The following is a 12,430-nucleotide window of genomic DNA, read 5'->3' on the forward strand; positions in this document are numbered from 1 at the left end:
TTTTTCAGCTGTAATTCTCTCTCTCTCAATCTAATCATTCTTTGAAGATATTCTTTCTATTATTCTATTCATCTTAATTCTTAAAGATCATATCATGTTTGTATGATTTTGGGACTTCACAATTTTGCCTAGGCATGTGTGATTGTGAGGATTGTCCATTTTGTTAGTTGTGCGAAGCACCTTGCCCATATCTCCGGGGATTTTATGGCTGATTTCGGACTTGGGTTACCGCGGGGGGTTGAAGTTGTTGAAGTCCAGTATTTACGGCTCAAGAAAAATTGGGGTGATTCCTCCAATTTGAGCTATATGTGGGAGAAAATGGGCTATTTCTAGCTTGACTCCCAACATAATTCACCAAGATGGGATTTCCAGGGCAATATTCATAAGAATGACCCTCACAGCAAAAGACACAAGATTCAGTCATAGATTGATTGGACATTATAGATTGAACTTGATTTTTCTCTCAATTTAAGTTTAAATTGTTTTTAACCAAATTAGTTAAAGCTAAAATTTGAGCATTTAAAGAAGATAGGACATCAAGTTCATGGATGCCCGAAGTAGATTTAGAAACAACAACATGAGGATTTGACCATTCAGTATTATTATTAGAAATTCATTCCAAAATGTCATACCCCTCGTTATAAGTCTTAGTTGTGAAAGCTCCACCGGTCGTTACGTCAAGAATAATTTTTGCGGAACTGGAAAGTTCATTATAAAATGTCTCCAATTGAATATAATGAGGGATTCTGTGGTGCGGACATTTCAGTAGAAGACCCTTAAATCTCTTCCATGCATCTGAAACCGCTTCATCTTCTTCTTGGCAAAACGTCATAATTTCATTTCTAATTTTTACATTCCTTGTTGGAGGAAAGTATTTTTTTTAGAAATTTTTCCGCCAAATCATTCCAAGTTAGGATCGAGTTTGGTGGTTGAGAATTTAGCCATGCTATAGCTCTATCCTTTAATGTGAAAAGGAAAAGTGTCAAGCGTAAGGCTTCTTGTGTGACTCTGAGAATTTTAAAATGATCCATCATTTCTATAAAAGATTTTAAATGAAAGTACAAATCTTTCGAAGATAATCACTCAAACTAACCCATTGTGGAAATCATTTGAAACATTACCGGTTTTGGTTCAAAAGTTGTCACTGTCATTTCGGGCCTACCTATTCCCGTGGCCAACTGACCAAATTTGGGAGTTGCGTAGTCCCGTATGCCTCTATTTTTATCATCGACAATTTTAACTGTGGCCTCCCGATGAGGTAAATTATCCCCCATGGTACGATTTAAGTTAAAATTTTGTCGATATTTCTACCTCTTCTACGTCTTCTAGTGGTTATTTTTAATTCAAGATCGAGAGGTAAAAGTTCGCCGTATTGTAGCCTTGGCATACAATATGAAAAGTGCGATTGAAACAAATGAGCAAGGCTCTAATGAAAATCAATATCTCAGGATAAAAATTGCGCCAGTTCCCGGCAGCGGCGCCAAAAACTTGACAGGCTAGAATCGTTCGTGTTCACACAGTGGGCACAAAGTCCCCACAGCGGCGGTGCAAGTGCACGCCGACACTATGATCGCTTGCAAGTAATAAAGTGGTAAAATACCGAGATCGTTCCACATGGACTGTACTACTGAGATTCGGAGACTTTCATGAACTTCTTGCTCGAATTTCGGGTTGTGAATAAAAGTTGGATTTTTGTTTATAAAAAGACTAAAAAGAACTAAAATAGCAAAATGAACTTATAGATTAAAGAATGGACATGGGTGTAAGTGTTCCTTAAGATAAAATTAACAATAAAATGGTTAGAATCTTATGAGTTGTTTATAAAAATTTCAATCTTTCGAAAGTGAAAATTTACAAACGGTCCCCATAAAATTCCACAAATTTCTTACGTTCACTACTTTGAAACTTGCCGATTTAGCTAAAAAGAAGAAGAAATAAAATCCATACCCAAATCTCTTTGTGATAAGAATAACCATCACTTAATCCTTAACTAAATACATACAAATTTCGCGTCTCCACGTAATTATCAAAGATTCTCTCGAGTTCTTTGTGCATCACTTAAGCCGTATTTCGGATCCGCCCATCTCTGGGTCTAAGATCTAATATTAACACTTCAAAATAATCGGCTTATCCACATCGAGTTTAAGTCTCGGCTTAAGTGACCAATTTACAAAGTGGTAAAGAGTAAAAACACCCAAATATTGTATAAAAATCCTAAGTTAAACTCACTCCCACACCTATACGACTAAATTAGCTAATAATAGACATAATAAACATAATAGAAGACATTAAATAAGACTAAAATATAACTTGCATTAATATAAAACTAAATTACAACTTTAATACAATAAAATAAAATACTAAACTACAACTAGATAAGAAGAGAACATTTGCTACAATACTTCTAAAAGATTAATAATAGAGAGAGATGAGGGATAAGAGATGTAGGATGTGTCTTCAAAAGAGCTCCCAAGGCCTCTTTATATAGGGGGAATGGAAGAGGATAAAGCCTTTATCCAAAAGAAATTAAGAGCACAAAAACCTTGGCGCAAAGACCATTAAATAAAGACTTAAAATAAAATAATATAAAATGTACATCTCAATAGCCAACTACAGCTGGAGGAAATCTCTGGGCAGATTATTCAAGCAGCTCATCTTCCAATAAGCAGAAAGCAACAAAATTCGTGAACATCCCACAGTGGGCAGTTTGCCAGAAAATGAAGGTTTTCGAAATAAAATTTCTTCCTTTGTGTTTCATCATCTTTTTAAAACTTTTTAGAATAAAGGGGGAAAAACAAGAAATTGGGTATTTAATAATTCCAAAAATGGAGGAAATAGATAAGAAATAACTCTAAAAAATGAGAGTTATAAGATGTCTCCTCTGCTCCCGACGTTCCACCATGGTCTTCTCTACTCTAGACGTTCCACCATTGATTTTCACCATCATCCTCTGTCCCTTTCTTCTTTTCACCATTGGCACAGACATTCTGAAATTTGGAAAAAGTAATTTAGGTTCTAAATTTCGTATTTGATAATTTTTGATTAATTCAGTATCATTCTTGATCTTTGTTCCTAGTGATTGATTTTCGATTATGTGTGATTTACATGTCGGTGTTGATTGCTATGTTCGAAATGTTCCCAATTTTTTGAGTTTAAGTCAGATCGAAGGTTCAAGTGGTTACATGTGTTTTTGGATTACTATGAAGTGACTCTAGGAATCGTTCAAAATCTTCAGGGAGGTCTGTGTTTGTGTGTAATTGTAGACTCTTTCAAATCGTAATCAAGGTTGGTTGAAATTTCTAAGGCATCTGATTTGAGATTTAGATACAAACTATAACATCTATACCTAAACTGCATAGGCTAGGAGATAAGCGAGTAGGATGGGTGAAAGAGTCAGTGAAGGCCAACAGTTATATGTATTAGCTTCAAAATCTTAGCCTTTTTTTATATTCCCTACAGGCTACATATGTTCAATGATTCTTACTGTTTATTGTTTTATTGGTGATTAATTTGTCTTTTTGACATATTGTGTGTCTAATATGGAATCTTTCAAAGTATTTAAATGCATACATGCTTGTGTATATACGTGAAACTGACGAGGATAAAATAACTAGTAATAGGGTTGAGAAGGATATCATAGAGCACCTTAGGGTAAGATGTTTAGTTTTGTATAACTGAAGCTGGTTAAGATGTGTGAGAAAAGCTTTTGTTCCAATTTGAGTATACTAGAATTGTACTTGCATAATGCAGCGAGATACATCTCGATTTTAGTGTTTCGTTTTATTTATTTTTGTTTCAGTCGATGTTATAATACGGTTTATGTGGTTTTGAGAAAGCGATAGTGTTTATATTTTTGAATAAAATATAAACATAAAGATATCATAAAAAAATTGAAAAAAAATATTGATATTAGTACCAAACAAACTATTAAATTTTTTTTTTGTGTATTTCTTTAATTCATTTTTTTATTTTTGGTTTAATAATATAATTTTTTTATAAAGATAATAATTAAGTATTTTGTTAGAACTTAATGATTATTCTAATTATATTTTAGATTTTTTATATTTAAAATGGGATGTTTATCCTCTATTTGATTATGTTTATCTGCAGTTAGTTATACAAATTCAAGCATGAAGCTTTAATAAGTTGTACTTACGCACAATTTACTTGTAATCTTGAACTTTAAGTAATATGCATCAATAAACAACACTTCATGCATAAAAAATGGTTTTGAAGAGTTTTTGTCAAATGCTTTATAATATAGTATAGGTATACATATTTATATACAAGCAAATCTGTAATCACTCCTATAATTCAGCCCCAAAAATATAATACAAATTCTATCTAATAAAGAGAGAGTAAGTAATTACCTAACTGATCCCTAAAAATTAGTTTACAGATGATGTGATATCCTAACATGATTTTCTGCACTCTCCTTCAAGTTAGGCGATATATGTTTTCTAAACCAAGTAAGGTACTTAGTTGAGTGAAGATTGGGCCGAAAGAGAGCCCTATTCAAAATGTCAACAACTTGTACTTGGATAAAACTTGTGTGAGTGAGATTGTCTTCTTTCGTCCTTCTCATAGATGAAGTGTCTATCAATCTCCACATGCTTGGTACAATCATGTTAGACTGGATTTTTGGCAATTGCAATTACTGACTTGTTGTGACACATGATCATGATAGAGTCTAAGATTACAACCTTGAGTTCTTTTAATAAATGTTGTACCCAAATTCCTTCACAAATGCCTAAGCCTAAAGCTCAAAACCCCTGCCTCGACTGTGCTTCATTCTATGACTACGAGTTTCTTGTTGCGTCATGTCATGAGATTTCCCTAGACAAATGAGTAGTATCCAGATGTGGATCTTCCGTTATTTGAGGAACCACCCAGTCTGAATTGGTAGAGACATCTAGTATCTGGTTGAAAGATTTTCTGAACATGAGTCCCTTCCTAGGATCTGTCATTAAATATCATAAAATATGGCTCACAACCTTCAAATGATTTATTGATAGGTTACTAAAAAATTGACTCACAATGTGACAGGAAAACTTATATCAGGATGTGTATGAGTTAGATATATTGGATAACCTACCAATCATTGATATTACCCCTTATCAGTTGTCAGTATCACGATTCGTAGGGGTCTCAATCAATTTGCACCGACTCATGTCATACTCATGTAAGAGGTTGAGTACATACATGCATTAGGAGATTGAGATGCTTTAACAGCTCCATGCTACTTCCATTAACATATAATATTTTCGAAATCCCAGGTCTTTAATCTCGAACTCTTTGGATAGTAGCCTCTTTAGTCTCTTCATTTCTTCTTTATGGTTCCATGTAAAAACTATGTCATCAACATATACAATTCGGGTCGTGATTCTCCCATATAGGAAGTGTTTCACAAACAATGTATGATCTGCTTCAATTTGGGATTATCTGTCATCTTTAAGGACTTTGGTGAATCTTGTTGGTCCCATTGGGGTAAAGAAGGTTTAAACTATTTGTAGAAAAAGGGTGTGATAACCTGAATTTCAGACTACATTGGTTGAGGTAACTTTATGTGGTTATTTTGTGAAATATGTGATGACATGGAATTATTTAAATAAATGCATGGACCGTGTGTATCGACGTGAAAATGTGATGCTGTGCATATATGGGTTGTATACATATGTGTATACGAACACATAGGATATTATGCATACATGTGGAAATATTAAAATAAGTGTGAAGCACGTAGGATGATTTGCATACCCGGACTAATATTATTATATTATAAGGGTGTAATCTTCATGGTTAAGATAGAAGAGTTGATTATAAATAATATCCAATGCCCTAAAGAGTTTTATAATAATAAAACTCACCGCCTTTGTTATTATACATATAAAAAGAAGATAAAGATAAAATCTTATCTTATCTTACTTTTAAGAAACCCCTGTAAGAGAGAAAAAGTGTGTGCGTGTGGCGGTGAAGGTGTTCTTAAGAAGAATAATTGCATAAAAGTGATTTGAGGAATCTGTGTTTCTTTGAAGAAGTTGCTGTTTGATTAGATCTTCAAATCTGTGCCTATTAAGGTGAGTTTTTGTTACTAAATCATTTGATAATGTTATTTGAAATACTTTTTTTGATGATTGATTTTGAAGAAGAATGGTATGAACTATTTTTGACAGTTTAAACTAAGTTTTATGAATCTGGGTTGTGGAAAATGTTTTTGGGAAATAAAGAAGATTTTTCTTCTTTAAAATAGTTATGGATGATATCCTATTTTAAGGATTTTAAGGAGATTTTGGGTTTGGAAATGATATTGAAAGAACAATTGGTTTCTGAGTTCTAAATTTTTGAAGATAAAACTATTTTGGAACCATTATTGGTTAAAAACTATAGAGGGTATTCCTTCAAGACGGTTTTGACTTCAGTTTATCTTCGTTTGAAATTAATCTATAGATTTTGATGGTTAAAACTATGGAGGATGTTTCATCAAGATGGTTGTGACTTCGATCTGTCTTCGTTTGGAACTAATCCATAGATTCTGATGAAGAAATAAGGGTGACATATCAAGGATAACTGTACCATGGGATAAGGATGACATATCAAGGAGAGGTGTACCTTCGGTTATAAGGGTGGCATATCAAGAAGAGGTGTACCTTTGGATATAAGGATGCCATTTGTATGTGTGAATATTATAGCTCTTGCTATTATGTCTCTTAAGATTGCAATAGTTTTGAGTTCTTACTTCTTTGTGATTTGAGAACTCAGGAATGTTGCTCTTATTAGAAATGATAGTATTATGTTATTGAGAAGGGGAAAACTTGGCTTATGGCCAATGGTTTTGGATAAACTATGCTTTTAACAAAGTGTTCGTTTTATAGGGAACCAGAAGAACTCTGGTGGGTATAACCAGAAGCTCTGGTAGAGGAACCAGAGGAGCTCTGGTCCGACTATCCTATACAAATACTTTCTAAGTCTGGTTATTGGAACTAGAGGATAGATGGACTAAACAGATTATGAATTTATGTTCCATTATGTGAAATAATTGATTAAAATATTGTTTTGGTGATTTTCACCCTGGAACTACATGGAAAAAGGGATCTCACTAGACCTTCAGGTCTAACCCTCATTTTGTGTTTCAAATATGTATTGCAGGAAGTGCAGAGTATAATGATAGTAAAGGAAAAGGAAAAATATGATTTGTTTCCCTATATGCATAGCTATGTGAAGATCAATCTGTGGATGTGTTTTGGAAGTTAAATGTTATGTACAAGAACATGTATCTGGAATTTTTGGGTTGTGTATTTTGTAATATAGTTTCTTCTACTTTGGACCTTTGTGGGATTAAACATGTATTTCTCTTAATGAATTATATGTTATATGCAATGTGAGTTATGGGGTGTTACAAAGGGGAGGGTGAATACAAACACAATTATTTCATTTTTTAGATTCATTTATTGATTAGAGTGTGAAAGCATCAAATTTTCATGTTAGCTATGTGTTTATAAGCTCAAAATCCCCACTTTTATGTTTTAATAGGCCTAAAATATGTTTTTATAAACCTAATCCAAGTTGTATGTTGATGTGATATGCAAGAAACGGATGAGAAAACGTGAGAAAAAATGGTTGTTTTGCTTAAGAGGGTTGTATGGAACAAGTGGTCAAAGAAAGACAAAATAAAGGAAAATGCTATCTTGACATGCCAGGGTAGCATGCAAGGGTCATAATGGGGTATGAAGTTAAGGTACATGAAATGCTACCGTGACATACTACTTTGCCATGCCAGGGTAGCATATTTTCTTGGAGGGACCAATTTCGTCAACTTTCGATTCTTGAGCAGTTTTTTTCCCATTTTCTTGGTATAAAATGAGTATGGAATTGTCATTTTAGGGGGGGGGGGGGTTCGACCATAGATCATTAACGAGACACGAAGGGAGTTACTGGAAGCATCAAACATCTATTTCTACTCCATTTTGGTAATTTCTCATTGATTTTTAAGTTGTAAACCCTAGTTTAGCCATGTGTGGCTAATTTCTCTCTTCCAACAATAGTTGATCTTTTGGTTTTGATGCATTTACTTTGAGATTCCATTGTAATCGATCGAGACAAGTTTATTTGATGGATTTCCATGTTTAATGACTAATTTTACTTGAATGTTGATTGATTTGGCCAATTATTTGATGTTCATGTGAATGTTTGTTAGACAAAAACCTAGATACGTAATTGTCTAGAGATTTTGATAAAATGAAAATTGAACCTATTTGATTTCAATATAGGTTCTTGAATCTTGTAATCAAAGTCATTTTAAGCGGAGCTTATGAGCTTATAACTTTGAATTGGTGTTTTTCTCACCCGATAAACCTAATTGCACCTAAGAGTTTAAGAGCTTGTTTAAACTTTTGTTGTGATATCTTTGGTTAAAGAACTTATTTTAATCATTGTTTAATTAAGGAAAAACTTAGATTGTCGGAGCTTGTTGGCAATTTTAACCAATTTGGACTTGTCCGTTTTGTTATAAATCCGGGATCGATGATAGGTATTTGTATCTTTACCAAAGTAAACTATTGTCGGACTTTTAACCTTTTGAACTTCTATAATAATTCTGAATCATATGTTTAGTTCTTAATCTATCCAGCCCCCCTTTCCAATTTAATTTTAAATAATCGTATTTGTACTTGATATGACCAACATTGATTGTTGAACTGAGTTCCTGTGGATTCGACCTGACTTAACATTGTTGCAATTTTAAATGCTAACAAATGGCTAGTTAGTTAGTTATTATTTGGTGGACTTGACATCCATCAAATTTTTGGCGTCGCTGCCAGGGACTCGGTATTTCTAACGGTTAATGCCTAGATCTTCATGTATAGGTACGCCACAACCCATAGATTCGAAAATAGAGCGGACAACCAAGCTATTAAGGAAGCAAGCTAGGCTCCGAAAAGCGCTAGGAGAATCTTCAAGTTCAAAGATAATCAGTATATGGGAGGATATTGACTTACCATCCAAGTCCAATAGTGAAGTGTAGGAACCAAAGATAGAGAGGCTTCTCAGTCCGAATAGAGGAAGAAGGCGAGCCAAAAGTCAAGATGGTTGAAGAAAATGAGGGGACTCTCCAAGAGTTGGTGATGATTGATGTTGCCCAAGTGCCTATATGTATTAGGTATCCTGAAGGTATAGCTAATTTTGTTCTAAAAATTGGTTTGGTCCATCTCCTACCCACCTATCATGGTTTGGAGCACAAGGACCCGAACATGCACCTCAAGGAATTCCATATAGTGTGTTTGAGTATGAAACCCAATGAGGTTACGGACGATCTGATAAAGTTAAAGGCATTCCCTTTTTCTTTAAAAGATCGGGCTAAGGATTGGCTCTATTCACTATCCTCTAATTCGGTAACGACTTGGAACCAATAGCGAGGTTGCTTTTAGATAAATTCTTTCCTGCCTCTTGAGCCACTACACTTCGTAGGGAAATTTGTGGCATAAAACATTGGGAGAGATTCAAACATCTCTGCTTTAGTTTCCCACAACATGGGATTTCACCATCTTTTGGAATACTTTTATGAAGGTCTCCTTTCTATAGAGAGAAAAATGATAGATGCCGCTAGTGGAGGGGGAATCTTCAGTTAAACCTAACTCAAGTAAGGGCCTTAATCACCACTCTAGCTGAGAATTCTCAGCATTTTAGTGTTCGAGGTGATATGAGGAGAGAGCCCCAAAGGGAAAATAAGGTAAACATCACTAGCATTGAGAGTAAATTATATGATTTGGCTAACCTCATTAAGCAATTGTGGTGGTGGGAAAAGAACAGGTAAAGGTATGTGGTATCTGCAAGGAGGTGAACCATCCTATGGGCGCGTGTCCATAATTGCAAGAAAATGTCCTGGTTACACCTAATGATGTTAACGCTATTGGAGGCTTTCAGGTGCAATATCCCCATTAAAGGTTCTACAATTCAAATTTTAGAGCTCAAAGACCTCCTCAACAGTTTCAGTAAAGGCAGTTCCAACAACCTTTCCAACAAAAGGAACCATTTCAGCCAAATAACCAAGCTTCAAGCAGTTCAGGTATTTCCTTGGAAGATATTGTTAAATATGTTGCTACTAAGACTCAACAATTTCAATAGGAAACAAGGACAAACATCCAAAACTTGGTGGCCTAAAATCAAAATCTAGCGGCCCAACACAAGATTTTGGAGGCTCAAATCGGGCAAATGGGGATTTTGCTTAATCGTATTGAGAATCAAGGTAAGTTACCGTTACAAACTGAGACTAACCCAAAAGCTAATGTTAGTGATATTACTTTGATAAATAGGACGGTAACGGATCCTGAACCCAAGGTGTTGGTCCATGGATCTACAAATTATAGATAACAATTTGTAGAGGGGGAGATGGATACAAACACATAGATTTCATTTTTTAAAACCCTTTATTGATATGAGAAGATCAATACATAATTTATAGATTGTTTTCGGAAGAAGATAAGATACATAATTAATCTAAACAATCTAGGAAGCATACAAGATACACATAAAAGCAAGAGAGAAAGTGCATATAAGAATGTGCTATTTCTTTGCTTGAGTAAGCTTAGCTTCACATTTGAGATAAAGATTCTTCTTGTCTATTTATACTTACTGCATTTAATGCAAGTCAGTACTCTTTGATTTTTCTATTCAGCTTCCTTTAAAAGTAGGGCCTAAGCACTTATGGAATCAATTTGCATGAACTTCCCTTCAACATGAGCTTCATCAACAAGAGCCTCAGCTAACTCTAGAATATCTTTGAGTTGTTGTTGTTGATGCTGTTTTAGCTCTTATTATGCTTTCATAGATTCTTCTTGTTCAGCTTCATAGAGGAAGTCGAACTCACCACATCCAGAGGTACGAAGAGAATTTTTACTCTAGATTGGTTGAGCTGACTTATTAGCTGAGCCATCCTCATATCTTCTTCAACCTTGAAGCACACTGGGAGTCTAGACGACTTCCTAGTGATGAGGTTGCATTCTTCATCTTCTTCATCACTTGAATCAAACAAGAAGACTAGAGGGGCTTTAAAGGAAGAAGATTCAGTTGAGGGGTTAAGAGAGATCATGCAGAGAGAGATGTCATTAGAGGGTTTAGGGTAGGAGAAAAGGAAAGAAACGATAAGGCAAGGGGTAGAAAGATTTAGCTTCAGAGGTAGACGGAATGAAGACAGTTAAAGCATTTGTGACATTTGAAAGACTGAATGCCCTTTGAAGAAGGGCTAGGTTTTCTACAATGATTCCTTTCCCTTTTCTAGGGTAGGAGTGCTGATTGTGAGAAGATTTCTCCCTCTGGGATATTCCTTTTGCAGGCTGTCTGGGGATGAGTTAGATAGAAAAATAATCGTTGTCGTCATCATGATCATCATCACTGCCTCCAAGATCAGCCCCGAGTCAGGTATCTCAGAATCCTCATCCAGCCTCATGTTTATCAACCTCTACTTCATCATCAGTATTGGCAAACGTAATGGTGGAAGGTAGAGGGTCTTCAAGGTTAGCGACCTTGAAATTTTGATAGAGAAGGAAGTCTGCTTCAGCTTTGACAACATCATCAACAGAGGAAGGAAGGCGAGTAGTGAGGTCAGGTAGCTTATGCTCAATGGAGACGAAAGCTTCAACTTACTGAATGTTAAGCTCAACAACCATATCCAGCTGACGATGATCAATATTGCTGAAAGACTTTTCGGGGATAGGTTCTGGTCTTTGAAGAAGCGTGAAAATCTGTTCAAGTAGCTCACCATGCTTGGTAAGCTGAGCCTGAACCTCCTCAACCCTTATGGAGAGATCAACCAATGACATTGGAGTTGTACAGGCTTTTTGTCTTTACATTTGTCAGCTCATGCTTGGTGTCAATAACCTCAGCTTGACAGCAGAGAGGTCTTTAGCCAAGTCTTCCTTCATGGGCATCGCCTGCTGGACCTCATCCATCCTATGAATGACAATGGCCACAACAGAGAGGAGTAGTTTGACATCCCCAACCATATCATAGGCTTTAGTCTTAGTGATTGGGGTTCATTCTTCTTAGGACCTTTAAAAACAAGGTTAGGAAAACTTTGAGAATTGGAAGGCTCAGGGTTAGTAATGATTAAGGAAAAGGGAGGAAAGTGTTGTATACTTGAAGGTTCCTCAGAAGTACCCGAATGATTACCGCTAAGGCTGAACGTCTCAATGCGTTGTCGAGAGGATCAACAGTATTTTGCCGAGGGATTTCGAGAGGAGCTTCCTCAGATACTATGATGATGGCTTCACCAAGAGTGGGGAAAACCATTGTTGGTTCATCTGCACGTGTAGTTGAGACCAATAAAGAAGGAGAGGAGAGAATGGTTGAGAAGAGAAGTGAAGGATCAACAGTGGCGGTGTTGAGAATCACATGCTCATTGATTTGAGTCACGAAGGTGGTTGGGGTAGGTGCCAAA

General features: G+C 35.5%; 1 non-coding gene across 1 annotated transcript; it reads left to right on the forward strand.

The window, feature by feature from the left end:
- The first annotated feature begins 743 nt into the window (after window positions 1-743).
- LOC112504781 lies at window positions 744-850 on the forward strand. The gene has a single exon (XR_003068263.1). It is a non-coding gene; the product is annotated as a small nucleolar RNA R71 (small nucleolar RNA).
- The last annotated feature ends 11,580 nt before the right edge of the window (window positions 851-12,430 follow it).

This window comes from Cynara cardunculus, unplaced genomic scaffold, assembly GCF_001531365.2.
Source record: "Cynara cardunculus var. scolymus isolate 2C unplaced genomic scaffold, CcrdV1 Un_Scaffold_6879, whole genome shotgun sequence".
NCBI lineage: Eukaryota > Viridiplantae > Streptophyta > Magnoliopsida > Asterales > Asteraceae > Cynara > Cynara cardunculus.